Source organism: Balaenoptera physalus (genome assembly GCF_965194825.1).
Source record: "Balaenoptera physalus genome assembly, chromosome: 7".
Classification (NCBI taxonomy): Eukaryota; Metazoa; Chordata; class Mammalia; order Artiodactyla; family Balaenopteridae; genus Balaenoptera; species Balaenoptera physalus.
The window spans coordinates 334,857-360,435 of record NC_138886.1 but is presented as its reverse complement, the minus strand read 5'-3'; the positions used below and the strand labels follow the sequence as shown (position 1 = coordinate 360,435).

Here is a 25,579-nt window from a genome sequence, read left to right as displayed (position 1 = left end):
ACATCTGGCATTGGGGCGCCTCCAGGACGGGGGCTGGCCGGGCAGGTAGGGCTGGGGTGAGGAGGCAGAGTGTGCAGCACTGGCGGAACCCCTGCTGATGCAGCCGGGGTGCTTTGTTGTGAGACAGTTTGAAGTGTGGGGCTGGGGTGTTGGAATTTTCAGCAGTGGACTTTTGCTGGGGGGACACGCTGAATGGGGGGTAGCTTGGGAGCCCGTCTCAAGTGCCGTCAGTGAATGGAGTTGCTGTTTTCTGGAAATGAGTCCTGTCTGGTCGGGTGGATCCTGCCATTGGCCCCTGCAAGGGTCCATTTATTCACGTGGATGCACTTTTACCTTTTTAAAAAGGCTCTTGTTGGGACCCAGCAGGTCAATAATCACGATAATGTCGTGATTTTTTTCTAGTGTGTATTACGAGGTAAGTATTCTACTAAGTGACTTATGTGGGGTTTTTCACTTAATCCCAACAACCACCCTATCAGATAGGGTTACCGTCCCACTTTCTCCATTTCACAGAGGAGGAAAAGGAGGTGATGTGGTGTTCTGCCTGTGCTTTTAGCCAGGCAGTGTGAAGTTCAGACCAAAGGATAGCAAAACAGTAAAACCTCTTTGAAGGTCGGAGAAGCATGTAAATTCAGGTTTCCTACCCATAAACTGTCTTAGCTGCAAACCGGGACGAAACGGGGAGGCACAATCCGTCCTGTGTGTGCATGCGTGCCACCCAGCGTGTGGGACAGGCAGGTCGCCCGCAGGTGCTGGGCTTCACTGGGTTTCCCTTGCACAACGTGGTCCTGGGACATTGGAGGCAGCTCTGCGGGGAGCGTGTAACTCCTACTCCTTCTTTGTCTTTTCTCTCGTCGAGTTTCTGTCTCCGTGTTTTGGCTTGTCTGCTGTGAACTACTTGATCATTGTGCAAAGCAGTGCCTGGTACGTCTTGTGGTCGAGATACAGGTTTATCCTTCATCCTTACCCTTTATGTTTCTAGTTTCTGTTGTTTCAGGTCATATAACTTTGCTCTATAAAATTTGTATATGTAAAGGAAACGGGTGGGCTCCAGGCTCCTTCCTGCCTCTGTCCCCTCTCCCTCCTCCCTTCTGAGGCAGAGAAGCTTCTGCTGAGCGCCTGCTGTAGGAAGATGGCCCGGGTCTCGCTCTCAAGGACCCCAGCCTGGCGACGGACGCCGCTGTGACTGTAGAGACACTGTCGCACTGCCTCGGGTGCTCGGCCTTCACTGTCCGTGTATGGGGAGCTAGGACGGCAGTGCCCCTGGGGTGTGTGCAGAGACCTGGTCGGAAAGTCCTTTGTGAGGATAATGCCACCCTCGTGGCCACTCTGCCCTCCTGTTCTGTTTGTGCCGCCATATAGACCGACTCCTCCCTGGTCTCAGGTTCAGACTTCTCTCCCCCAGGTGTGCGGCCCTTGCTTTGGGTTTTGTCAGTCAACACTCAGCATGTTGAACTGAGATTTGGGGCGGCCTCCCCTTCCTGGTTCAGATCTCTGTGGCACTACCTGTGCGCACCGGCACCCCAGGGTGGAGCGGCCCGGCGGGTGTTCCGGAAGGGTCAGCAGCAGGGATCGTGTGCATCATCCTGCTGTCCAGAGGTGCTGGATGCTGGGGTGAACGAGGACTTTGCTGGGAGGTGCCGTTTGGGCAGGACCTGAAAGAATTCATATGTTTGCTGGGCAGAGAACCAGGGTGTCTGAGGTCCTTGAGGACCAGGACTGAGGCTGCCTCCAGTCAGTGGTGGGAGGGGCTCCCCTTCCCTGGAAGTGTGGTGGAGGCTGGTGGGCCCACCCAGGCCGTCCCTGTGCTCTGGTGCTGGGGACCCAGCGGGACACAGGAGTGAGGGAAGAGCTCACCTGCTCTCTCCCGCTGCCCAGAGGAAGGCGGGGCCTACTCTGTCCACCACCGACGCTTCAAGGGCTGGTCAGCAGAAGGGAGGATGGATGTAGGCTGGCTGGGCATTGGGACCCAGTCCATCTACCCGGCCTTGTGTCTTAGGATGGAATTTGTAGCCATGGACTATTGCCTGTCTGGTGTGTGAAAATGAAATACTCTGTGGCAGTATTGTGATAAGACTGTTCACAAGTGACAGAAACTTCATTTGGTAGGCCTTGACTGCTTCAGTTTGTTTTAAAGATTGCCTTGTTTTGATTTGTTTTAATTTACGAGCAATTAGTCAATGAGTGCAAACTCTTTTGGGTGCTACAATGGAAGTAGAACTTTTTAAATTTTTTATTTATTTATTTATTTGGCTGTGCCGGGTCTTAGTTGCGGCATGCATGTGGGATCTAGTTCCTTGACCGGGGATCGAACCCGGGCCCCCTGCATTGGGAGCGCAGAGTCTTAACCGCTGGACCACCAGGGAAGTCCCAGAACTTTTAGGCATGGATTTTAAGATCAGGATCAGAACTTTTAGATCCTGATATTGTGGAACATGTGTGAACTGTTTCAGAACGTGTTGAGGGAATCAACAAATTGCCCTTGTGGGTTGTCACATGTATTCTTTCCTGGAATATTGCTTTTGTGTTTGCTCTTTCTTCTGTGCTCTTGTACCATATCCAGGATTATTACCACTTTGCAAGAAACGCTGCCGTCTGTTAGCTCCAACGGCGACGACGAATGGGTAGCTTGGCACTTGCAGGGCAGCAGGGCCCTTCCACTCGCAGAGCGCTCCCCTTCCCTGTGGCGGGTGGGCTGTGAGCCCTGTACCTGGTTCTTTTGTTTACCATCAAGCAGGCCTTCAGTCAGCCTTACAGGTGAGGCTCAGGCCGGAGGCGAGTCACCTGCTCTTTGGAGGGGGCTGGGGCACTGTGGCCGAGGGGGGACATGGAGGACGGAGAGACGGAGTGAGGAGGGCGGGCCCGGTGAGGCCTTGTACTTCGGGTGGGTGGGCAGCCTCTGGAGGGACTCGGGTGGAGGGGCGGAGGGGCACGGCCAGAAGGCATTGAAGGATGCTGGTGAGCGGTGGAGCTTGGGCGAGGGTGGGAACAGCTGGCGTGCTAAGAATAGGTCAGACTGTCAATGTGTGTTTGAAGGAAGAGCAAAGGGCAGGGGCGTGAAAGAAGTGAGCACCTTCGAGAACGCAGTAGTCCTTTCTTGAGATGGTAGACTTCCAGAGGTGATCGTCGAACAGGCCGAAGGTGGGCCCGCGGAGTCCAGAAGAGACGCCGGGCCTGCACCTGGTGCTGAAGAGGGCCGTGGAGCCCAGGCCCCCGAGATCACGCTGCGAGGCCCCAGGGGAAGCCAGCGAAGGAGACGGAAACAGCGGAGAACGTGGAGGAAGCGGTGCGAGAACACAGGTGCCCAGTCTGTCTGCCATTGCTGAGAGCAGGTGGATGGACACTCACAGCTGATCCTTGCGTGTGACGGTGTGTGGCTTCCTGGGGGTCTTCCGTATGTGACATAACTTCAGCATCGCCTGTTTGTGGCAGGCATTGTCATGCTCTCTAGATGTTCGGTGACTTTCCCTCATAGCTGACGAGTGTTAGAGCCACTTCTGCCCGGGCACACATGGGAAGGTGCTGTGGAGGGGCGTTCTAAGGTCAAGAAGAAATCACAGAGGGTACATCATAGATGTCAGTGCGAAGAATCAACCCTCTACCCTAATTCTGGAAAATGCAGAGAAGTTGAGTCACCAGGACGAAGCCTGAGTCTCTGTGATGGGGTGCAGAGCATAGAGCCGCTGCTGGTGGGGAGGAGGGTCCTGCCGACCGCAACCCCAGCCCCGACAGGGAAGGTTAGCCTGCCCTGCTTGATGATTTTGAGAGTCAGATGAGACGGTGTGTGTGAATAAGCCTTATGAAGTGTGAATAATTATGAGTATTAATGTTTTGAGACCACTTGTTTAAGTGCTTTGTGGATGTTTCTTTTATCATCCTCCTAGGGTGTAGTGCAGTGTGGGGCAAGGAGCCAGCTGAGGTAGCTGGTCCAGCGGTTAGAAGCCAAGCTTGGGATTCTTGTCCTTATCCTGAGGGCAGTGGGAGAGCTTTAGGGATGGGAGTGGCGTGGTCAGTGTGCATGTTAGGAAGGTCTTGCTGGCTGCTGTGTAAGGGATGGATGGTAGAGCAACAGCAGTGGAGGAGGCAGTCCTGGAGGAGGTGGGTGATGCCCCTTCCCTGTGCTGGCCAGTGTGATGTGGCGGATGAGGCAGGGCTGAGGTGGTTCCTGGCGACCAGGCCTGGGCCAGGTGCTGGGTTCCGCTTGAACAACAGAGTGGATGGTGGTTCCATTCGTTGAAACAGGCACAGACATGCTCAGGTCAGCTCCAGGCGTCGTTTGTTCCAGAGGTGGCAAAGGTCAGATAGTAAATATTTTAGGCTTTGCGCACCAAGAAGCAAAATTAAGGATAATTTCAAAATTTTTTATTGACAAAAGTAAAAATATAATAATAGTTGACTGCTTTTCTCCCCCTTCTTGGTAATACAGATCTACTAATCAGAAGAATGGAAGCTTTGGAATGATATTTTACTTAAATTTGGGTTTAGAGTTGGTTCGCTGTCATCAAAATCTATTGGAAATGTTCATCTGTTGATGCTGATCTTTGATACAGTTTTCTGTATCTCTGAAAATGTCTTCACACTGATAAGTATTGCCAAATGCCAGTATCAGTCTAGGAGCATATGACTTTTTTTAAACTTGAGATGTAATTCTTATATCATAAACTTCACATTTATAGAGTGTACTATTTAGTACTTTTCCCTGAGTTTTGCAGCCATCACCACTGTCTAATTCCAGAACATTTCTATCACCCTGAAGAGAAACCCCATACCCATAAGCAGTCATTCCCTATTCTTCCCTCCCCCCAGCCTTTGGCAATCACTGATCTACTTACTGTCTTTATGGATTTGCCTATTTTGGATGTTTCATATAAATGGAATCATACAATAAATGCCTTTTGTGATCATCTTCTTTCGTGTAACGTAATGTTTTCAAGGGGCATCCATGTTGCAGGATGTGTCAGCATATTCCTTTTTATGGCCAGATAACATTTCGTCGTGTGGATATAGCACATTTTGTTTCTGTTCTTCGGTAGATGGACTTTTGGGTTGATTCCACTTTTTGGGTATTATGAATAATGCTGCTGTGAATATTTGAGTGCAGGTTTTTGTCTGGTGGACCTCTGCTCACTTCTCTTGGGTGTATATCTAGTGTTGGGATTGTTGGGTCATATGGTAACTACTGATTGAGTAATTATCAGACTTTTCTGCAGGTGACTATTTTACGCCTACCAGCAGTGTGTGAGAGTTCCAGCTTTTCTGCATCCTTGCCCACACTCGTTATTGTCTGTCTTTTTGGTAGTAGCCATCCTAGTGAGTGTGATGTGGTATCTCATTGTGGTTTTATTTTGCATTGATGATGATTAGTGATGTTGAGTATCTTCTTATGAGCTTATTAGCCATTCATGTATCTTCTTTGGAGGAATGTCTATTCAAATCCTTTGTCCACTTTTAATTTGGTTGTCTTTTTATTATTGAGTTGTAAGAGATTTTATGTATTCTGGACACAAGTCTCTTATTAGGTATATGATTTGCAAAAAAATTTTTTTTCCATTCTGTGGTTGTCTTTCACTTTCTATTTTTTCTTTGATGGTGTCCTTGGAAGCACAAGTTTTTTTGTTTTTGTTTTTTTGGTTTTATATCTTTATTGGAGTGTAAGCACATGTTTTTAATTTTGATAAGTCCAGTTTAAAAAAATTTTTCCTTTGGTTGCTCATACTTGTGGTGCCATATAATTGCCTAATGTATGTCATGAAATTTGTTTTCTCGTAAGGGTTTTATAGTATTTAGGTCTTTACTCTGTTTTGAGTTGCTTTTTGTGTATGATATGAGGTAAGAGCACAACTTCATTCTTTTGTGTGTGGCTCTCCAGTTGGTCCACCGCCATTTGTTGAAGACTGTTCTTTCCCCATTGAATTGTTTTGGCATCTTTGTTGAAAATCAGTTGACCATAAATGTGAGAGTTTATTTCTTGATTCTCAGATCTATTCCATTGAGCTACATGTCTGTCCTTCTGCCGGTACCACCTTGTCTTGAATTTTGTAGTTATGTAGTAAGTAAAATAAATGGGGAAGTGTGAGTCCTCCAACTTAGTTCTTCTTTTTCAGGATCTCTTTGGGCTCATCTGGGACTCTTGTACTTCCTTATGAATTTTAGGAACAGGTTGATATCTGCAAAAGAGCCTTCTGGGATTTTGATAGGGATTGTGTTGAATATGTAGATCAATTTGGGGTATTTCCATCTTAAGTCTCGCAATCCATGAATACAGGATGTGTTTCCATTTGCTTAAGTCTTTAATTTATTTTTTAAGAAAATATTTATTTATTTATTTATTTTGGTTGCGCCGGGTCTTAGTTGCAGCATGCGAACTCTTAGTTGCAGCATGCCTGATCTAGTTCCCTGACCAGAGATCAAATCCAGGCCCCCGGCATTGGGAGTGCGGAGTCTTACCAACTGGACCACCAGGGAAGTCCCTTTTTGATGTTTTTGTAACAGAATTGTTTTCTTAATTTCATTTTTAGGTTGTTCATTGCTAGTGTATAGAAATCTGATTGATTTTTATATATCGATCTTGTATCATGCAACCTTGCTGAGGTTGTTCATTAGGTCTAATAGTTTTTTTGTGGGTTCCTTTGGATTTTCTGTATACTAGATCATGTTGCCTGGGAATCAAATTAGTTTTACTTCTTCCTTTCAAATCTGGATTCCTGTTATTTCTTTTTCTTGCCTAATTACTATAACTAGAACCTCTAGTAAAATGTTGAGTAGAAGTGGTGAAAGTAGTCATCCCTGTCTTATTCCTATTTTGGGGGGAAAGCATTTAGTCTTTCACTGTTAGAGTATGATATTAGCCTTGGGTTTTCATAGATGCCCTTTATCAGTTTGAGGTAGTTCCCTCTATTCCTAATTTGTTGAGTGTTTTTATCAGAAAGGGGTATTGGATTTTGTTAAATGCTTTTTCTGCATCTTTTGAGATGATCATACGATTTTTTTCTTTTATTTTCTTAATGTGGTATATAGTACATGATTTCATATGTTGCACCAACTCTGTGTTTCTGCAGTAAATTCACTTTGTCATGGTAGTGAATCCTTTTTACATCTTGTGGCGTTTGGTTTGCTAGTATTTTGTTGAGGATTTTTGCATCTGTATTCATAAGGGGTATTATATTGGCCCATAGTTTTCTTTTTTGTGTGATGTCTTCGTGTGTTTGGTGTCAGTAATACTGGCTTCATAGAATGAGTTGGGAAGTGTATTCTTCTCTTCTGTTTTTCGCATTTGTGAAGGGTTTGTTCTTTAAATATTTGGTATAATTCACCTGTGAAGCCATTTGGTTCTGGGCTTTTCTTTTTTAGACTTTCCTTTTTTTAAAAAATTAATTAATTAATTATTTTTTGGCTGTGTTGGGTCTTCGTTGCTGCGCACAGGTTTTCTCTAGTTGCGGTGAGCGGGGGCTACTCTTTGTTGTGGTGTGTGGGCTCCTCATTGCTGTGGCTTCTCTTGTTGCGGAGCACGGGCTCTAGGCGCATGGGCTTCAGTAGTTGTGGCACACGGGCTCAGTAGTTGTGGCTCTTGGGCTCTAGACTGCAGGCTCAGTAGTTGTGGCGCATGGGCTTAGTTGCTCCGCAGCATGTGGGATCCTCCTGGCCCAGGGCTTGAACCCATGTCCCCTGCCTTGGCAGACAGATTCTTAACCACTGCTCCACCAGGAAAGTCCTCTGGGCTTTTCTTTGTTGGAAATTTTTTTCTTTTTTGGCTGTGCCTCACGGCTTGTGGGATCTCAGTTCCCTGACCAGGGATTGAACCTGGGCCATGGTAGTGAAAGCCCGAATCCTAACCACTAGGCCACCAGGGAACTCCCTGTTGGAAGTTTTTTGATTATTTAATCTCTTCACTTTTTTTTTTTCTCTTCACTTTTTATAGGTGTTCAGGTTTTCTAATTATTCTTGAGTCATTTTTTAAAAATAATTAATTAATTAATTAATTTTTGGCTGTGTTGGGTCTTCGTTTCTGTGCGAGGGCTTTCTCTAGTTGCGGCAAGCGGGGGCCACTCTTCATCGCGGTGCGCGGGCCTCTCATTATCGTGGCCTCTCTTGTTGCGGAGCACAGGCTCCAGACGCGCAGGCTCAGTAATTGTGGCTCACAGGCCTAGTTGCTCCGTGGCATGTGGGATCTTCCCAGACCAGGGCTCGAACCCGTGTCCCCTGCATTGGCAGGCAGATTCTCAACCACTGCGCCACCAGGGAAGCCCTTGAGTCATTTTTGGTGTTTTGTATCCTTCTAGGTATTTGTTCATTTCTCCTAGGGTATCTATTTTTTTGGCATACAGGTGCTTATAGTAGTTTCTATAGTATTTCCTTTTTATTTTTTAGAGGGTTGGTAGTAATATTCCCTCCTGACTTTAATAATTTGAGTCTTCTCTCTTTCTTGGTCAGTCTAGTCAAAGGTTTGAGTTATGTTGAAGTTGCAAAGAAGTAACTTTTATTTATTTGGCTGCACCAGGTCTTAGTTGTGGCACGTGGGATCTTTGTTGCAGCATGCGAACTCTTAGTTGTGGCATGTGGGATCTAGTTCCCTGACCAGGGATCGAACCTGGGCCCCCTGCATTGGGAGCATGGAGTCTTAGCCACTGGACCACCAGGGAAGTCCCCGCAAAGAATTAACTTCTGATTTTGGTGATTCCTTATTGTTTTTCTGTTCTCTGTTTTATTTATTTCCACTCTAATCTTTATTTTCTTCCTTTTGCTTGCTTTGGGTTTTGTTTTCTTTTTTCTAGTTTCCTAAGGTGGAAGCTTAGGATCTTGGCATGAGTTCTTTTCTGATACAGAAGTTTAAATCTATACTGTTTCCCTCAAAGTGTTTCTTTCCTGTGTAGTAGGTTGAATTATGTTCCCCAGAAAGGTACATTGAAGTCCTAACTTCCCAGTATCTCAGCACGTGACCTTATTTGGAAATAGGGTCATTGCAGATGAGTTCAGATGAGGTTGTAGGGTGGGTCCCTGATTCAGTATGATTGGTGTCAGCATCAGAGAGAATGCCTTGTGAGCATAGACCTGCACAGAGGGAAGACGATGTGACGATACCCAGGAGGACGGTGGCCATCTGATTGGAGTGTCTACAAGGCAAGGAATGCCAAGGATTGCTGGTGAAAACAAAGGCTGGAGAGGCAAGGAGGATGCCTCCCCTAGAGCCATCAGAGAGGGCATGGCCCAGCTGGCACCTTGACTTTGGACGTCTGGCCTCCAGAACTATGAGACAATGAATTTCTGATGTTTTAATCCACCCAATTTATGGTATTCTGTTATGGCGGCCCTAGAAAACCAAAACAAGATACTGGACTTCCCTGGTGGCTCAGTGATTAAGAATCCACCTGCCAGTGCAGGGGACACAGGTTCGAGCCCTGGTCTGGGAAGATCTGATTTCACATGCCACGGAGCAGCTAAGCCCATGTGCCACAACTACTGAGCCTGCGCTCTAGAGCCCACGAGCCACAACTCCTGAGCCCGCACACCACAACTACTGAAGCCTGTGAGCCTAGAGCCCGTGCCTCGCAGCAAGAGAAGCCACTGTGATGTGAAGCATGCACACTGCAGTGAAGAGTAGCCCCCACCCACTGCAACTGGAGAAAGGCCATGCACAACAGTGAAGACCCAATGGAGCCAAAAAAAAAAAAAAGAAACAGAAACAAAAAACAAAACAAGGTGCTTGCTATAAATTTTGATATGTTGTGTTTTCATTTTTTTTTTTTGGTGTGAAATATGTTCTGTTTTCCCATGTGATTTCTTTGACCCATGGGTTATTTAGAATTGTGTTGTTTAATTTCTAAATGTTAGGTATTTCCTGGATTTCCCTGTTTTGTTGATTTCTAATGTAATTCCACTATGGTCAGAGGACATACTTTAATTTCAGTTTGTTTAGATTTGCTAGATTTTTTTTTAATGGCTATATTATATTCTGTCCTGGGGAATGTTTGATGAACACTTGATCAGAATGTGGATTCTGCAGTCCAGGTGTGTCAGGTGGGATGGCCCATAGTACTGAGTCTTCTTATCCTTCCTCCTTTTTTTTTTTTTTTTTTTTTTTTAGTTACTGTATCAGTTACTGACAGTAAGGTTTTGGAATCGCCAACTGTTGTTGAATTTTCTTTTCCTTTCAGTTGTCAGGTTTTGCTTCACGTATTTTGAGGCTTTGTTGTTAGTTGTGCATGTATTTATGTTGTTATATCTACCTGTTGTTTGACCCTTTTGTCATTGTGAAATGTCCCTCTTTGTCTCTAGCAATATCTCTTGTTTGAAAGTCTGTTTTGTCTGATACCAGTATAGCCACTTAAGCTCTCTTATACTTTCTATTTACATTGTACACCTTTTTCTGGCTTTTACCTTTAATCTCATGGTGTCTTTCAATCTAAGGTGTGTCAACATACAGTTGGATCATTTTTTTTTTTAATCAGTCATCAATTTTATACACATCAGTGTATACATGTCAATCCCAATCGCCCAATTTAGCACACCACCATCCTCACCCCACCGCGGTTTTCCCCCCTTGGTGTCCATACGTTTGTTCTCTACATCTGTGTCTCAACTTCTGCCCTGCAAACCGGTTCATCTGTACCATTTTTCTAGGTTCCACATACATGCGTTAATATACGATACTTGTTTTTCTCTTTCTGACTTACTTCACTCTGTATGACAGTCTCTAGATCCATCCATGTCTCAACAAATGACTCAGTTTCGTTCCTTTTTATGGTTGAGTAATATTCCATTGTATATATGTACTACAACTCCTTTATCCGTTCATCTGTCAGTGGGCATTTAGGTTGCTTCCATGTCCTGGCTATTGTAAATAGTGCTGCAGTGAACATTGGGGTGCATGTGTCTTTTTGAATTATGGTTTTCTCTGGGTATATGCCCAGTAGTGGGATTGCTGGATCATATGGTAATTCTATTTTTAGTTTTTTAAGGAACCTCCATATTGTTCTCCATAGTGGCTGTATCAATTTACATTCCCACCAACAGTGCAAGAGGGTTCCCTTTTCTCCACACCCTCTCCAGCATTTGTTGTTTGTAGATTTTCTGATGATGCCCATTCTAACTGGTGTGAGGTGATACCTCATTGTAGTTTTGATTTGCATTTCTCTAGTAATTAGTGATGTTGAGCATCTTTTCATGTGCTTCTTGGCCATCTGTATGTCTTCTTTGGAGAAATGTCTACTTAGGTCTTCTGCCTGTTTTTGGATTGGGTTGTTTGTTTCTTTAATATTGAGCTGAATGAGCTGTTTATATATTTTGGAGATTAATCATTTGCCCGTTGATTCATTTGCAAATATTTTCTCCCATTCTGAGGGTTGTCTTTTCGTCTTGTTTACGGTTTCCTTTGCTGTGCAAAAGCTTTGAAGTTTCATTAGGTCCCATTTGTTTACTTTTGTTTCTATTTCCATTACTCTAGGAGGTGGATCCAAAAAGGTCTTGCTGTGATTTATGTCAAAGAGTGTTCTTCCTATGTTTTCCTCTAAGAGTTTTATAGTGTCTGGTCTTACATTTAGGTCTCGAATCCATTTTGAGTTTATTTTTGTGTATGGTGTTAGGGAGTATTCTAATTTCATTCTTTTACATGTAGCTGTCCAGTTTTCCCAGCACCACTTATTGAAGAGACTGTCTTTTCTCCATTGTATATCTTTGCCTCCTTTGTCATAGATTAGTTGACCATAGGTGTGTGGGTTTATCTCTGGGCTTTCTATCTTGTTCCATTGATCTATGTTTCTGTTTTTGTGCCAGTACCATATTGTCTTGATTACTGAAGCTTTGTAGTATAGTCTGAAGTCAGGGAGTCTGATTCCTCCAGCTCCGTTTTTTTCCCTCAAGACTGCTTTGGCTATTCGGGGTCTTTTGTGTCTCCATACAAATTTTAAGATGATTTGCTCTAGTTCTGTAAAAAATGCCATTGGTAATTTGATAGGGATTGCATTGAATCTGTAGATTGTTTTGGGTAGTATAGTCATTTTCACAATATTGATTCTTCCAATCCAAGAACATGGTATATCTCTCCATCTGTTGGCATCATCTTTAATTTCTTTCATCAGTGTCTTTAGTTTCCTGCATACAGGTCTTTTGTCTCCCTAGGTAGGTTTATTCCTAGGTATTTTATTCTTTTTGTTGCAATGGTAAATGGGAGTGTTTCCATAATTTCTCTTTCAGATTTTTCATCATTGGTGTATAGGAATACAAGACATTTCTGTTCATTAATTTTGTATCCTGCAACTTTACCAAATTCATTGATTAGCTCTAGTAGTTTTCTGGTGGCATTTTTAGGATTCTCTATGTATAGTATCATGTCATCTGCAAGCAGTGACAGTTTTACTTCTTCTTTTCCAATTTGTATTCCTTTTATTTCTTTTTCTTCTCTGATTGCCGTGGCTAGGACTTCCAAAACTATGTTGAATAATAGTGGTGAGAGTGGACATCCTTGTCTCATTCCTGATCTTAGAGGAAACGCTTTCAGTTTTTCACCGTTGAGAATGATGTTGGCTGTGGGTTTGTCGTATATGGCCTTTATTATGTTGAGGTAGGTTCCCTCTATGCCCACTTTCTGGAGAGTTTTTATCATAAATGGGTGTTGAATTTTGTCAAAAGCTTTTTCTGCATCTATTGAGATGATCATATGGTTTTTATTCTTCAATTTGTTAATATGGTGCATCACATTGATTGATTTGCGTATATTGAAGAATCCTTGCATCCCTGGGGTAAATTCCACTTGATCATTGTGTATGATCCTTTTAATGTGTTGTTGGATTCTGTTTGCTAGTATTTTGTTGAGGATTTTTGCATCTATACTCGTCAGTGATATTGGTCTGTAATTTTCGTTTTTTTGTAGTATCTTTGTCTGGTTTTGGTATCAGGGTGATGGTGGCCTCATAGAATGAGTTTGGGAGTGTTCCTTCCTCTGCAATTTTTTGGAAGTGTTTGAGAAGGATGGGTGTTAGCTCTTCTCTAAATGTTTGATAGAATTCACCTGTGAAGCCATCTGGTCCTGGACTTTTGTTTGTTGGAAGATTTTTAACCACAGTTTCAGTTTCATTACTTGTGATTGGTCTGCTCATATTTTCTGTTTCTTCCTGGTTCAGTCTTGGAAGGTTATACCTTTCTAAGAATTTGTCCATTTCTTCCAGGTTGTCCATTTTATTGGCATAGAGTTGCTGTAGTAGTCTCTTAGGATGCTTTGTATTTCTGCGGTGTCTGTTGTAACTTCTCCTTTTTCATTTCTGATTTTATTGATTTGAGTCCTCTCCCTCTTTTTCTTGATGAGTCTGGCTAATGGCTTATCAATTTTGTTTATCTTCTCAAAGAACCAGCTTTTAGTTTTATTGATCTTTGCTATTGTTTTCTTTGTTTCTATTTCATTTATTTCCGCTCTGATCTTTATGATTTCTTTCCTTCTGCTAACTTTGGGTTTTGTTTGTTCTTTTTTCTCTAGTTGCTTTAGGTGTAAGGTAGATTGTTTACTTGAGATTTTTCTTGTTTCTTGAGGTAGGCTTGTATAGCTATAAACTTCCCTCTTAGAACTGCTTTTGCTGCATCCCATAGGTTTTGGATTGTCGTGTTTTCATTGTCATTTGTCTCTAGGTATTTTTTGATTTCCTCTTTGATTTCTTCAGTGATCTCTTGGTTATTTAGTAACGTATTGTTTAGTCTCCATGTGTTTGTGTTTTTTACGTTTTTTTCCCTGTAATTCATTTCTAATCTCATAGTGTTGTGGTCAGAAAAGATGCTTGATATGATTTCATTTTTCTTAAATTTGCTGAGGCTTGATTTGTGACCCAAGATGTGATCTATCCTGGAGAAAGTTCCATGTGCACTTGAGAAGAAAGTGTAATATGCTGTTTTTGGATGGAATGTCCTATAAATATCAATTAAATCTATCTGGTCTATTGTGCCATTTAAAGCTTCTGTTTCCTTATTTATTTTCATTTTGGATGATCTGTCCATTGGTGTAAGTGAGGTGTTAAAGTCCCCCACTATTATTGTGTTACTGTCGATTTCCTTTTTTATAGCTGTTAGCAGTTGCCTTATGTATTGAGGTGCTCCGATGTTGGGTGCATATATATTTATAATTGTTATATCTTCTTCTTGGATTGATCTCTTGATCATTATGTAGTGTCCTTCCTTGTCTCCTGTAACATTTTTTATTTTAAAGTCTATTTTATCTGATATGAGTATAGCTATTCCAGCTTTCTTTTGATTGCCATTTGCATGGAATATCTTTTTCCATCCCCTCACTTTCAGTCTGTATGTGTCCCTAGGTCTAAAGTGGGTATCTTGTAGACAGCATATATATGGGTCTTGTTTTTGTATCCATTCAGGAAGCCTGTGTCTTTTGGTTGGAGCATTCAATCCATTCACGTTTAAGGTAATTATTGATATGTATGTTCCTATGACCATTTTCTTAATTGTTTTGGGTTTGTTTTTGTAGGTCCTTTTCTTCTCTTGTATTTCCCACTTAGAGAAGTTCCTTTAGCATTTGTTGTAGAGCTGGTTTGGTGGTGCTGAATTCTCTTAGCTTTTGCTTGTCTGTAAAGCTTTTGATTTCTCCATCAAATCTAAATGAGATCCTTGCCGGGTAGAGTAATCTTGGTTGTAGGTTCTTCCCTTTCATCACTTTAAGTATATCATGCCACTCTTTTCTGGCTTGTAGAGTTTCTGCTGAGAAATCAGCTGTAAACCTTATGGGAGTTCCCTTATATGTTATTTGTCGTTTTTCCCTTGTTGCTTTCAATAATTTTTCTTTGTCTTTAATTTTTGCCACTTTGGTTACTATGTGTCTCGGCGTGTTTCTCCTTGGGTTTATCCTGTATGGGACTCTCTGCGCTTCCTGGACTTGGGTGGCTATTTCCTTTCCCATGTTAGGGAAGTTTTCGACTATAATCTCTTCAAATATTTTCTCTGGTCCTTTCTCTCTCTCTTCTGCTTCTGGGACCCCTATAATGCAAATGTTGTTGCGTTTAATGTTGTCCCAGAGGTCTCTTAGGCTGTATTCGTTTCTTTTCATTCTTTTTTCTTTAGTCTGTTCCGCAGCAGTGAATTCCACCATTCTGTCTTCCAGGTCACTTATCTGTTCTTCTGCCTCAGTTATTCTGCTATTGATTCCTTCTAGTGTAGTTTTCATTTCAGTTATTGTATTGTTCATCTCTGTTTGTTTGCTCTTTAATTCTTCTAGGTCTTTGTTAAACATTTCTTGCATCTTCTCGATCTTTGCCTCCATTCTTATTCTGAGGTTCTGGATCATCTTCACTATCATTATTCTGAATCCTTTTTCTGGAAGGTTGCCTATCTCCACTTCATTTAGTTGTTTTTCTGGGGTTTTATCTTGTTCCTTCATCTAGTATATAGCCCTCTGCCTTTTCATCTTGTCTATTTTTCTGTGAATGTGGTTTTTGTTCCACAGGCTTCAGGATTGTAGTGTTTCTTGCTTCTGCTGTCTGCCCTCTGGTGGTTGAGGCTATCTAAGAGGCTTGATGGGAGGCTCTGGTGGTGGGTAGAACTGACTGTTCGATAATGACCTAGTCACTAGCACAGCTGTGCGACAGCAGACCTCCAACATAGGGGCTGGCAGCTTACCCCAGGGGCCCAGGAACACCAGCTATATATCCTCCGTGCAGCAAGCTGCATCTGACCAGGGCCCCCGCACAGGAGCAGCAGACCCAGGACCGCCCAGACTGTGTGGGAGAAGCTCATTTGCTTTGTGCTTGTTCTGGAGCCTCGGCCTGAGGGGCAGGCAGCTGGTTTGACACACACTCGGAGGCCTACAGGGCGCCCGCTGGGATGGAGACGAGGGCGCTGTCTTCACGCTGCTGGATCATGTTTTTTTAATCCATTCAGTCAGTCTCTGCTTTTTAGTTGGAATATTTAATCCATTTGCATTTATTGTAATCACTGAAAAGGTAGGATTTACATTATTTGGTGTTTGTTTTCTGTAAGTGTTATGTCTTTTTGTTTCTCTTTTCCTCTATTACTTTCTTTTTTTTGTTAGATATTTTCTAGTATGCCATTTTAATTCCCTTATTGTCTGACTGTATTTTTAAAATTTCTTTCTTTATTTCCCTGGGGATTACCAATTAATGTTTTAATTTATAATAGTCTAGTTTGGATTATACTAGTGTTATTAAAATGTATACATGAAAAAATTTGCTGCTTGTGGTGGGGGGGGAGGGATAGTTAGGGAGTTTAGGATTGACATGTACACACTGCTGTATTTTAAAATGGATAATCAGGGACTTCCTGGTGACGCAGTGGTTAAGAATCTGCCTGCCAGTGCAGGGGACATGGGTTTGATCCCTGGTCCGGGATGATCCCACATGCCGCAGAGCAACTAAGCCCATGCGCCACAACTACTGAGCCTGCGCTCCAGAGCCCGCGAGCCACAACTACTGAAGCCCACGTGCCTAGAGCCCGTGCTTCACAACAAAAGAAGCCACTGCAATGAGAAGCACGCACACTGCAACGAAGAGTAGCCCTCACTCGCCTCAACTAGAGAAAGCCTGCGCACAGCAATGAAGACCTAATGCAGCCCAAAATAAATAAATTAGATAAATTAATTAAAAAAAAAATAAAAATGGATAACCAGCAAAGACATACTGTATAGCACAGGGAAGTCTGTTCAGTATTATGTTATAACCTAATTGGAAAAAGAATTTGAAAAAGAATAGATACATGTATATGTATAACTGAATCACTTTGTTCTACAGCTGAAACTAACACAACATTGTTAATCAACTATACTTTAATGTAAGAAGTTGGAAAAATACAGAAAAAAATTTGCTGCCATATAGCTCCATTTCTTTTTTTTGTTTTTAATTTTATTTATTTATTTATTTATTTATTTATTTTTGGCTGTGTTGGGTCTTCGTTTCTGTGCGAGGGCTTTCTCTAGTTGTGGCTAGCGGGGGCCACTCTTCATCACGGTGCGCGGGCCTCTCACTATCGCAGCCTCTCTTGATGCGGAGTACAGGCTCCAGATGCGCAGACTTAGTAATTGTGGCTCACGGGACTAGTTGCTCCGCGGCATGTGGGATCTTCCCAGACCAGGGCTCGAACCCGTGACCCCTGCATTGGCAGGCAGATTCTCAACCACTGCGCCACCAGGGAAGCCCTAGCTCCATTTCTTTTGTCCTTCTTGAATTGTTGTTGTCATATAAATTACATGTCTGTTCATTGTATGCTCATCCACACAGATTTACAATGATTGCTTTATGTAGTTGTCTTTTAAGTCATGTAGGAGAAGAAAAGAGTTACAACTGAGAATACATTTATACTGTCTTTAATATTTATTTATGTAGTTGCATTTTCCTTTTTAAATTTTTGTTTTATGTAGTTTTAAAAATTAATTAATCAATGGCTGCGTTGGGTCTTTGTTGCTGCGCAGGCTTTCTGTAGTTGCGGTGAGCGGGGGCTACTCTTTGCTGCGGTGCGCAGGCTTCTTATTGCGGTGGCTTCTCGTTGTGGAGCATGGGCTCTAGGCATGCGGGCTTCAGTAGTTGTGGCTTGTGGGCTCTAGAGCACAGGCTCAGTAGTTGTGGCACACAGGCTTAGTTGCTCCACGGCATGTGGAATCTTCCTGGATCAGGGCTCGAACCCGTGTCCCCTGCATTGGCAGGTGACTTCTTAACCACTGCACCACCAGGGAAGCCCCTTACCTGGCACATTTTTAGGTGATTTCTGTTGTATAGCTTAATGTAAAAGGAGAAGGAGGCAGAATTGGCTTATGGATTTTTTTTTATGGTGGTGGCTCAGGTTGAATCCTTTAGGAATTAACTGGCTTCAAAGTATAGACAGGAACCATTTGTTCAATCATTTGTTCCTTTATTTGTTCATTTTTATAACAAACATTTAATGCCTTCTGTGTGTCGGCTTCTGAATTGGGAGTCAGATGAGAATAAACATGGTGCCTTGTCTCTGTGGAGGTCCTTGTGTTCTAGTTTTGAGAAAGACACACAGTTACACAGTTTGATAATTGCTATTAAAAGAGAGCAATTGCTATTAAAATTGCTCTCAAGAGAGAGAAGGTGTAGGAGCAGCATAGGGGAAATGCCTTCCTGTTGGGGTGCTTAGGGAGGGCTCCCGTGTGCTCATTCCTGCCTCAGGCTGAGACCATGGCTCTCTGGCTCAGGAATCCAGATGGAATCTTGGCGAAGGGTTGGCTCCTGCACATGTTCAGACTGGAGTGGAGAGGTGGCTGCCACCTACCTCCAACAAGCTGGCCACGGCCCCGTGTGGTTTGTGAACATTTGACGTTTGTCCACACCAAACTGAGATGTGCTGTAAGTGTGAAGTGCACACTGGATTTCAGAGGCTTTTGAGATGTCTTGTGCTTTTCAGGGGTACTGTCTTTTTTTGTTTCTTTTGTTTTTTTTAATTGGTTACATGTTGAACTGGTAACATTTTAGATGTGTATTGGGTTAAATAAAATATATCAAAATTAATTACTCCTATTTCTACTTTTTAACATGGCTGCTGGAAAATGTAGAATTATACTTGTGGCTCATACTGTGTTACCGTTGGATAGTGTTGCCCTGGGCTGAAGACATTTCGAGTTTGTCTTAACTTTGGCCCATCTAGGACAAGAATCCTGCAGTCTAGGGGGAGAATGACAGGTTAATTCTCCAGGAAGAGGGCTAAAGAGTAAGGGTTCTGAGTGGAAGGCGGGAGGAATGTGCCCGTTGGGGTGAGGGGAGCCCTGGCTTGGGCAGAAGCCGGCAGTTAGGATGTGGGTTGGCGGTGGCCACCTGGCCTGGGTCAGGGCTCAAGTGTGGGTCAGAGCGGCTGGAACAGAGTGATGTGGGGCCGGTGTGCCGCTCTCTTGTCTGTGTCTGCAGCCCTGCCAGGTGCGTGTGATGGGAGTGGGGGCTTTTGGTCCTGTTATTGCCGCTGGCCTCGAGCACTGAGGGGTTGGAACAGTAGACGTCTCAGCTGCTTTTCAGCTTGAACATCCTGTCATCCTTGGACATCCGCATTCTCAAATGCGGGTATTTGTGTGCACGTGCTTCGTGACCTTTCTGTAAATTAAATCCCAGTTACTCAGACTTCATTCCATCTTTGCTGTTTCCAGGACCTCCCAGGCCTGCCCTTTGAGGCGGTTCTGAGCAGGGCACCATTGACCTAGGTGTTGCCAAATCCATTGGTTGGTTCTCCTTCCTTTTACTGGCCCTCATGAGAGCATTTGACATTCAAATTCAAGAAAAAGGGAGTGATTAGTTATCTTCATTTGGCCTCCAGATCACCTCACTCTGCTGGTTTTTCCTACCAGTTGAGCCTTTCTTTTTGGTCTTGTTTGCAGGACCCATGCCCTGAGCCTGACCTGTAGATACTGAAGGGCCCTGGGGATCTGTCCTGGTGCCCTGGTTCCGTGTCCTCACGCCGAGCCGTCTCCGACCCCAAGCCGCACCTTTGCCTGCCCCCAGGTTGGGGACGTGCTGACTGAGAGCTTGGAGGGCGGGTGGGCACCTGCAGCCCAGTGTGAAAGGCCAGCACTCCCTGACCTCTGAGCTCTGCTTGTCCCACTGTGGCCGGTGCCAGCTGTTCCTCAGGGATGCAGTGGGTCCACCTTTAGCACATCCTCTGCCCTCATGGGGGCTGCCACTGGGGTCTCAGCCTGCCTCCTCTCCCTGCTTCCCGATGGCCTGGGCTCTGCTCAGAGGCCTGGGCGTCCTCGTCGTGTTTCTGCTCTGCAGGCAGCCTTCCTGTGGCTTCCATGCTCTTCACCAGGGCTGACAAGGCCTTGTGTGGCATCTGGCCCTAGGCCGCCTGCCATCTCTCCTGCCTCTTCCCCCGACTCTCTGCACTCCAGGCCCGGCGGCCTCCTGGCCCTGCCCTGCCTGCTCCAGCGTCTCCTGCTTCCTTTGCCTGACTGCGCTCTCACCCCGTGTAGTTGCTGTGTGCTGGGAAACCGGGTCTCCGGGCCTGGCGAGTTGTGCCAACCTAGACCAGTTGGGTGCTTGGGAAGCTCTGAGGTGGCCCTTGCAGCCGCTGCCTTGGCCCTGGGAGTCTTCAGTTAGAATCCTTGACTGTTTCTGCTTGTTGGTTAGAGGCTGTCTCTGAAGGTTGTTGGCAGAGATGTGACTCTAATGAGAAATTTGCATGCTGACTCTTTAGTTGTAGGAGTTTTTATAATAGGACTTGACCTGTTTTTTTGTTTGTTGTCAGCTTTTAAACCTTTATGACCTGACCTGCTGAATCTGTTGATTAAAAACAAAGGTAATCTTTTCCCACAGTGAAGTCTTTCATTCTTAACCCAAGCTCTTCTAACAACAAGAAAGTTACTTACAGTTTTGAATGTAAACTTGGGTAATTAAAAAGCTAAAAATTAAATTGTACATCAGAGTAGTAACGCTAAAGGTTTTTTCTCAACTTCTTATTCTGAAAAGCTTCAGACCTTTACGGAATGTCAAAGAATGTTCAGGGAGCACTCATGTACCCTTCACCTGGATTCATCGCTTACTCCATCACGAGTCTTTCCCTCTGGGACATGCTGTTGTTGTTTTTAATGAACCATCGGAGAGTGAGTTGCAGATGTCATGACCCTTCTCCCCTGTTTTTCAGTGTGTATCTCCTGAGAACAGGGAACTTCTCATATAGCCACAGCACAGTGATTAAATTCAGGAAATTTAACAGATGGTTGGTCAGTACTGTTAACATCAGGTGTTAGATTCAGGTGAAATAGTTTTGACTAGAATGCTACACAGGTGACCTTGTGGGCTTTTTGTTACATTGGGGGTCACAGGTCAGTTTGTCCTGATCCTGTTGACCCCGCAGTTTCCTTGGTTGGTGAAGAGGGTGTTGCTGCCTCTTTTCTTCTTCATGATTCATCAGTAAACCAATTCTCTCATTCCTTCTCATTTATCAGCTGATGGTCTTCTTTAAGAAGAACTTTCTTTCTCTCTTTGTACCTCACTTTTTTGGTATTGCTACAGAGTATTTATTAAACATGTTATAATCTATTTTTTTATCATTTTTCTTTTTGATGTTGAAATTATCCCAGATGTGGCCAACTGAGCCCTTCAAGCAAGATTCTGTGTCTTTTTTTTTTTTTTAATCATTTGGCTGCACCGGGTATTAGTTGTGGCATGTGGGATCTCCATTGCTGCATGCAGAATCTTCGTTGCGGCATGCGGGATCTTTAGTTGCAGCATGTGGCATCTAGTTCCCTGACCAGGGATTGAACCCGGGTCCCCTGTGTTGGGAGCGCAGAGTCTTTTTTTTTTTTTTTTTTTAAATTAATTAATTTTTTTGGCTGCGTTGGGTCTTCATTGCTAAGCGCGGGCTTTCTCTCGTTGTGGCACGTGGGGGCTACTCTTCGTTGCGGTGCGCGGGCTTCTCATTGCCGTGGCTTCTCTTGTTGCGGAGCACGGGCTCTAGGCGTACAGGCTTCAGTAGTTGGTGGCACGCGGGCTCAGTCGTTGTGACTCACGGGCTCTAGAGCGTGGGCTCAGTAGTTGTGCACGGGCTTAGTTTGCTCTGTGGCATGTGGGCTCTTCCCAGACCAGGGCTCGAACTCGTGTCCCCTGCATTGGCAGACGGATTCTTAACCACTCTGCCACCAGGGAAGTCCCGGGAGCGCAGAGTCTTAACCACTGGACCGCCAGGAAAGTTCCAAGATTGTTTGTATTTTAAACATGATTCCAATTAGTTTTTGAGCACCTTCTTACTTTGTGGGATAACAAAATTATAAGAGACTATTTTGTACAATTGTTGGCAGATAAATACGAAAACCTAGATGAAATGGAGACTGTCCTAGGAACATATAATTTACCAAAATTTACTGTAGTAAAGATAGCATGTCAGTTATTTATTGCTGTGTAACAAATTTCCTCAGATTTAGCAGCTTAGAACAACACACATTTGTTATCTCACACTTCTGTGGTCAGGACCCCAGGCTGGGCCCTCTGGGTCAGGGTCTCCTAAACAGGCTGCAAACAGGAAGAGTTGTCTGAGTTCAACTAGGGTGGGATCTGCTTCCAAGCTTGCAGTTTGTCTGTCTTAAACCTACCCATCCATACTTCCCTCCCTATCTGTCTGTCTGTCTGTCTGTCTATCTCTCTCTCCCTCTCCCTCTCTCTCTCTTACTTAGTGGGAAATCCTGGAGACATTCCCACCAAGGTCAGTAACAAAGTTAGGCTGCTTATCGTCTCCACGAATCTTTAACATTTTGTTGTTGGGATTAAGCCATATAATCAGTTAAGAGAGCTATTGGAGAAGAAAAATTAGAAAGTAAGTGGTAAAACTGTTTGTAAGTGAGATAACTGTACCTGGACAACCTAAGAGAGTCAGTGCTAAAATGCAGACAGTGAAATCGTTCAGTAAAGGAACTGGGTATAAAATTGACATATGAAAGTCAACAGCCTTCATATGTACAAAACAGTAACCCATTTATAACAACACAAAAGATAAAGTAAATGAAATGAGTTTAATAATGTGCAGAATTTATATGAGGAATAGTATAAAGCACTCCCACAACGAGAGACCTGAACCCTGGAGAGACAGTTCTTGTTCTTGGACATCATGAAAGTGTTAATTCTCCGAAATTACTATACAGGTGTGCCTTTGTCCTTGTGGAAATACTGACAAGGAATCATTGACGGCTCTACCCTTCCTCACGTCTCACATCAGCCCATCGGAAGATCCTGCTGGCTGTGCCCTCAGAACAACTTCCGCTCTCACCACTGTCTCTCACGGCGTCACTGCTTGGGTCCAGTTCACCATGGTGCCTTTCTTGGATTGTAGTGGTCACCCCTTAACTGGTCTTCCGAGTTTTTCTGCTTCCCATGCTGTACCTACCCCATCCATTCTTTGCCTCAAAGTCAGACAGATCCTTCATACATTACGTTGGAACTGCTCAATATCTTCACTGTGATAGTAGATCGGCCAGCTAACCAGGTGAGAAAACTGTGCAGAACCTAACACACACACACACACTCACGTGTGAATACAAGTAAAAGTGAGGAAATCTGAATGAGGTTGGTGGGTTGCCTGGTTATGATATTATGCTGTAGTTGTGCAAAATGGTACCTTTAGGGAAACTGGACGTTAGTGGGTTGAATGGTGTCCTCCTAAATTCATGTTCATCTGGAATCCCAGGACGTGCCCTTATTTGGACATAGGATCTTTGCCAGTGTAATTTATTAAGAATCTGGAGGTGAAATCATCCTGGACTTAGGGTGGTGTTCTTGACTCCAATGACACAGACACAGGGAAGACGGCCATGTGACCACACAGGCAGTGATTGGAGCGATGCCTCTGTAAACCGAGCAGTGTGGAGGGTTGCCACAGCCACCAGAAGCTACTGGAGCCTTCAGAGGGAGTGTGGCCCGACCAACACCTTGGCTTTGTATTTTTATTGTTTTAAATTTTTGGCCGCGTTGGGTCTCTGTTGCTGCACGCGGGCTTTCTCTAGTTGCGGCGAGTGGGGGCTACTCTTCGTTGCGGTGTGCGGGCTTCTCATTGCGGTGGCTTCTCTTGTTGTGGAGCACGGGTTCTAGGCTCACGGGCTTCAGTAGCTGCAGCACGCAGGCTCAGTAGTTGTGGCTCGCGGGCTCTAGAGCGCAGGCTCAGTAGTTGTGGCACACGGGCTTAGTTGCTCCACGGCATGTGGGATCTTCCTGGACCAGGGCTTGAACCCGTGTCCCCTGCATTGGCAGGTGGATTCTTAACCACTGCGCCACCAGGGAAGTCCCCAACACCTTGATTTTGGACCTCTGACCCTAGAACTGTGAAAGGATAAAAACAGATTTGTTTTAAGCCACCCAGTTTGTGGTACTTTGTTACGGCAGCCCTGGGAAACTAATACACTGGGCAGAGTGTACAAGGAGGTCTATGTGTTATTTCTTACACTTCATGTAAATCGACAGTTATCTCAGTAAGGGATTGTTTACAGTTTCCACAGCAACTGTCTCATTTTATATTCCCATCAGCAGTGTCCGAGGGTCCAGTTTCTTTATGTCATTACCAACTCTTGTTATGGTGCATCTTTTCATTGTCATCATCTTAGTGGGTGTGAGACTGTATCTTGTGGTTTTGATTTGCATTTCTCTAATGACTAATAATGTTCAGGATCTTTTCATGTGGTTATTGGTCATTTGTCTTTGTTGGAGAAATTCCTGTTCAGATCCTTCTCCCATTATAAAATTGGGTTGTCTTTTTATTATTAAGTTGCCTATGTTCTTTATATGTATATTACAGATGCAGGTTCCTTATCAGATATATGACTTGCAAATATTTTTCCCCATTCTGTGGGTTGTGTTTTCACTTCCTTGATGGTGTCCTTTGAAGCACAAACGTTTTTAATTTTGATGAAGTCCAGTTTCTCTGTTTTTCTTCTGTTGCTTGTGCTTTTGGTGTCGTATCTCAGAAGCAGTTGCTAAATCCTAGGTCATGAAGATTTGTGCCTATGTTTTCTTCTTAGAGTTTTACAGTTTTAGCTCTTATATTTAGATCTTTGATCCATTTAAAGTTAATTTTTGTACATGGTATCAGGTAGGGGTCCAACTTTATTCTTTTGCATGTGGCTGTCCCAGCACCATTTGTTGAAAAGACTGTTCCTTCACCATTGAATGGTCTTGGTATCTGTTGAAAATCAGTTGACCATAGATGTATGGATTTATCCCTGGACTCTATATTCTATTGATCAAATGTCTATCTTTATGCAAGTATCACACCATCTTGATTACTGTAGCTTTGTAGGAAGTTTTGAAATGGGGAAATGTGAATTCTCCAACTTTGTTTTTCTTTTTCAAGATTGTTTCGGCTATTCTGTGTCTCTTAAGTTTCCATGTGAATTTTAGGGTCAACCTGTCAATTTTTACAAAGAAGCCATTTGAGATCCTGATAGGGATTGTGCTGGGTTTTCTTTTAAATGTAATTACCCCTGAGTGGAGTCATGTATATATAACTAATGTCAGGAGACGCAAGCAAATGTTTGGTGATATACAAATGGAGTCGCAGACCAACAGACATAATGGGGATTGGGTCCCAATGGGATGGGCCAGACTGGGGAATATAGAGAGGGAGGCACACAGACCTGAAGACTGGTGTAAAGGCCAAGGTGTGTTATTGGATAGACAGACCCTGGGAGGTGTCTTTGTGGTTGGTAAGTGTAGGGAACAAGCACGTGGGACTGAGACTCCAGGGTGGTCAGAGTCCGGGAGGGGTGGTGGGTGCTGCCGATGATGGTTCATACAAACCAGTGTGAGGTGGGGGGCAGAGGCAGGTGTCAGGGACCCTTGGTGTGAGGTGAAGTCAGTAGGAAGGAACATGTCAGTTGTTTTCAGCTGGCAGCCTTGCTGGTGTAGGCTGGTCAAAAAGACCAAAAACTATTGTTAGCCATGGATCCAGGAGTCTCACTGATAGGGCTTTACCTAAAGAGAGGACGATGCTTTGCATGTGTTGGTGCTCACTCAGTATGGTTGAGTAATGAGTGGATGAGTGTACGGTAATCATCACTTACGGAGACATTAAAGTAAAGTGTCTTTTAAAGTAATGATGAATTGAAAAATCACAGATGGTCAATGATAGAGAAGCTTGATGAAGTGTTCTACGACCG

The 25,579-nt window shown here is 43.9% G+C and overlaps 1 protein-coding gene across 11 annotated transcripts in view; it reads left to right on the top strand.

Moving 5' to 3' along the window:
• EHMT1 (euchromatic histone lysine methyltransferase 1) overlaps positions 1-25,579 on the top strand; it is a 151,929-nt gene that overhangs the window by 12,537 nt on the left and 113,813 nt on the right. Inside the window, exon 1 of one of the 11 annotated variants that reach the window (XM_082469408.1) lies at positions 22,803-22,917. The exons of the other annotated variants lie outside the window; for them this stretch is intronic. The gene's annotated coding sequence lies outside the window, so the exon portion shown is untranslated. Of the gene's footprint in view, positions 1-22,802; positions 22,918-25,579 lie in introns of those variants that run through there. 11 annotated transcript variants of the gene reach the window in all.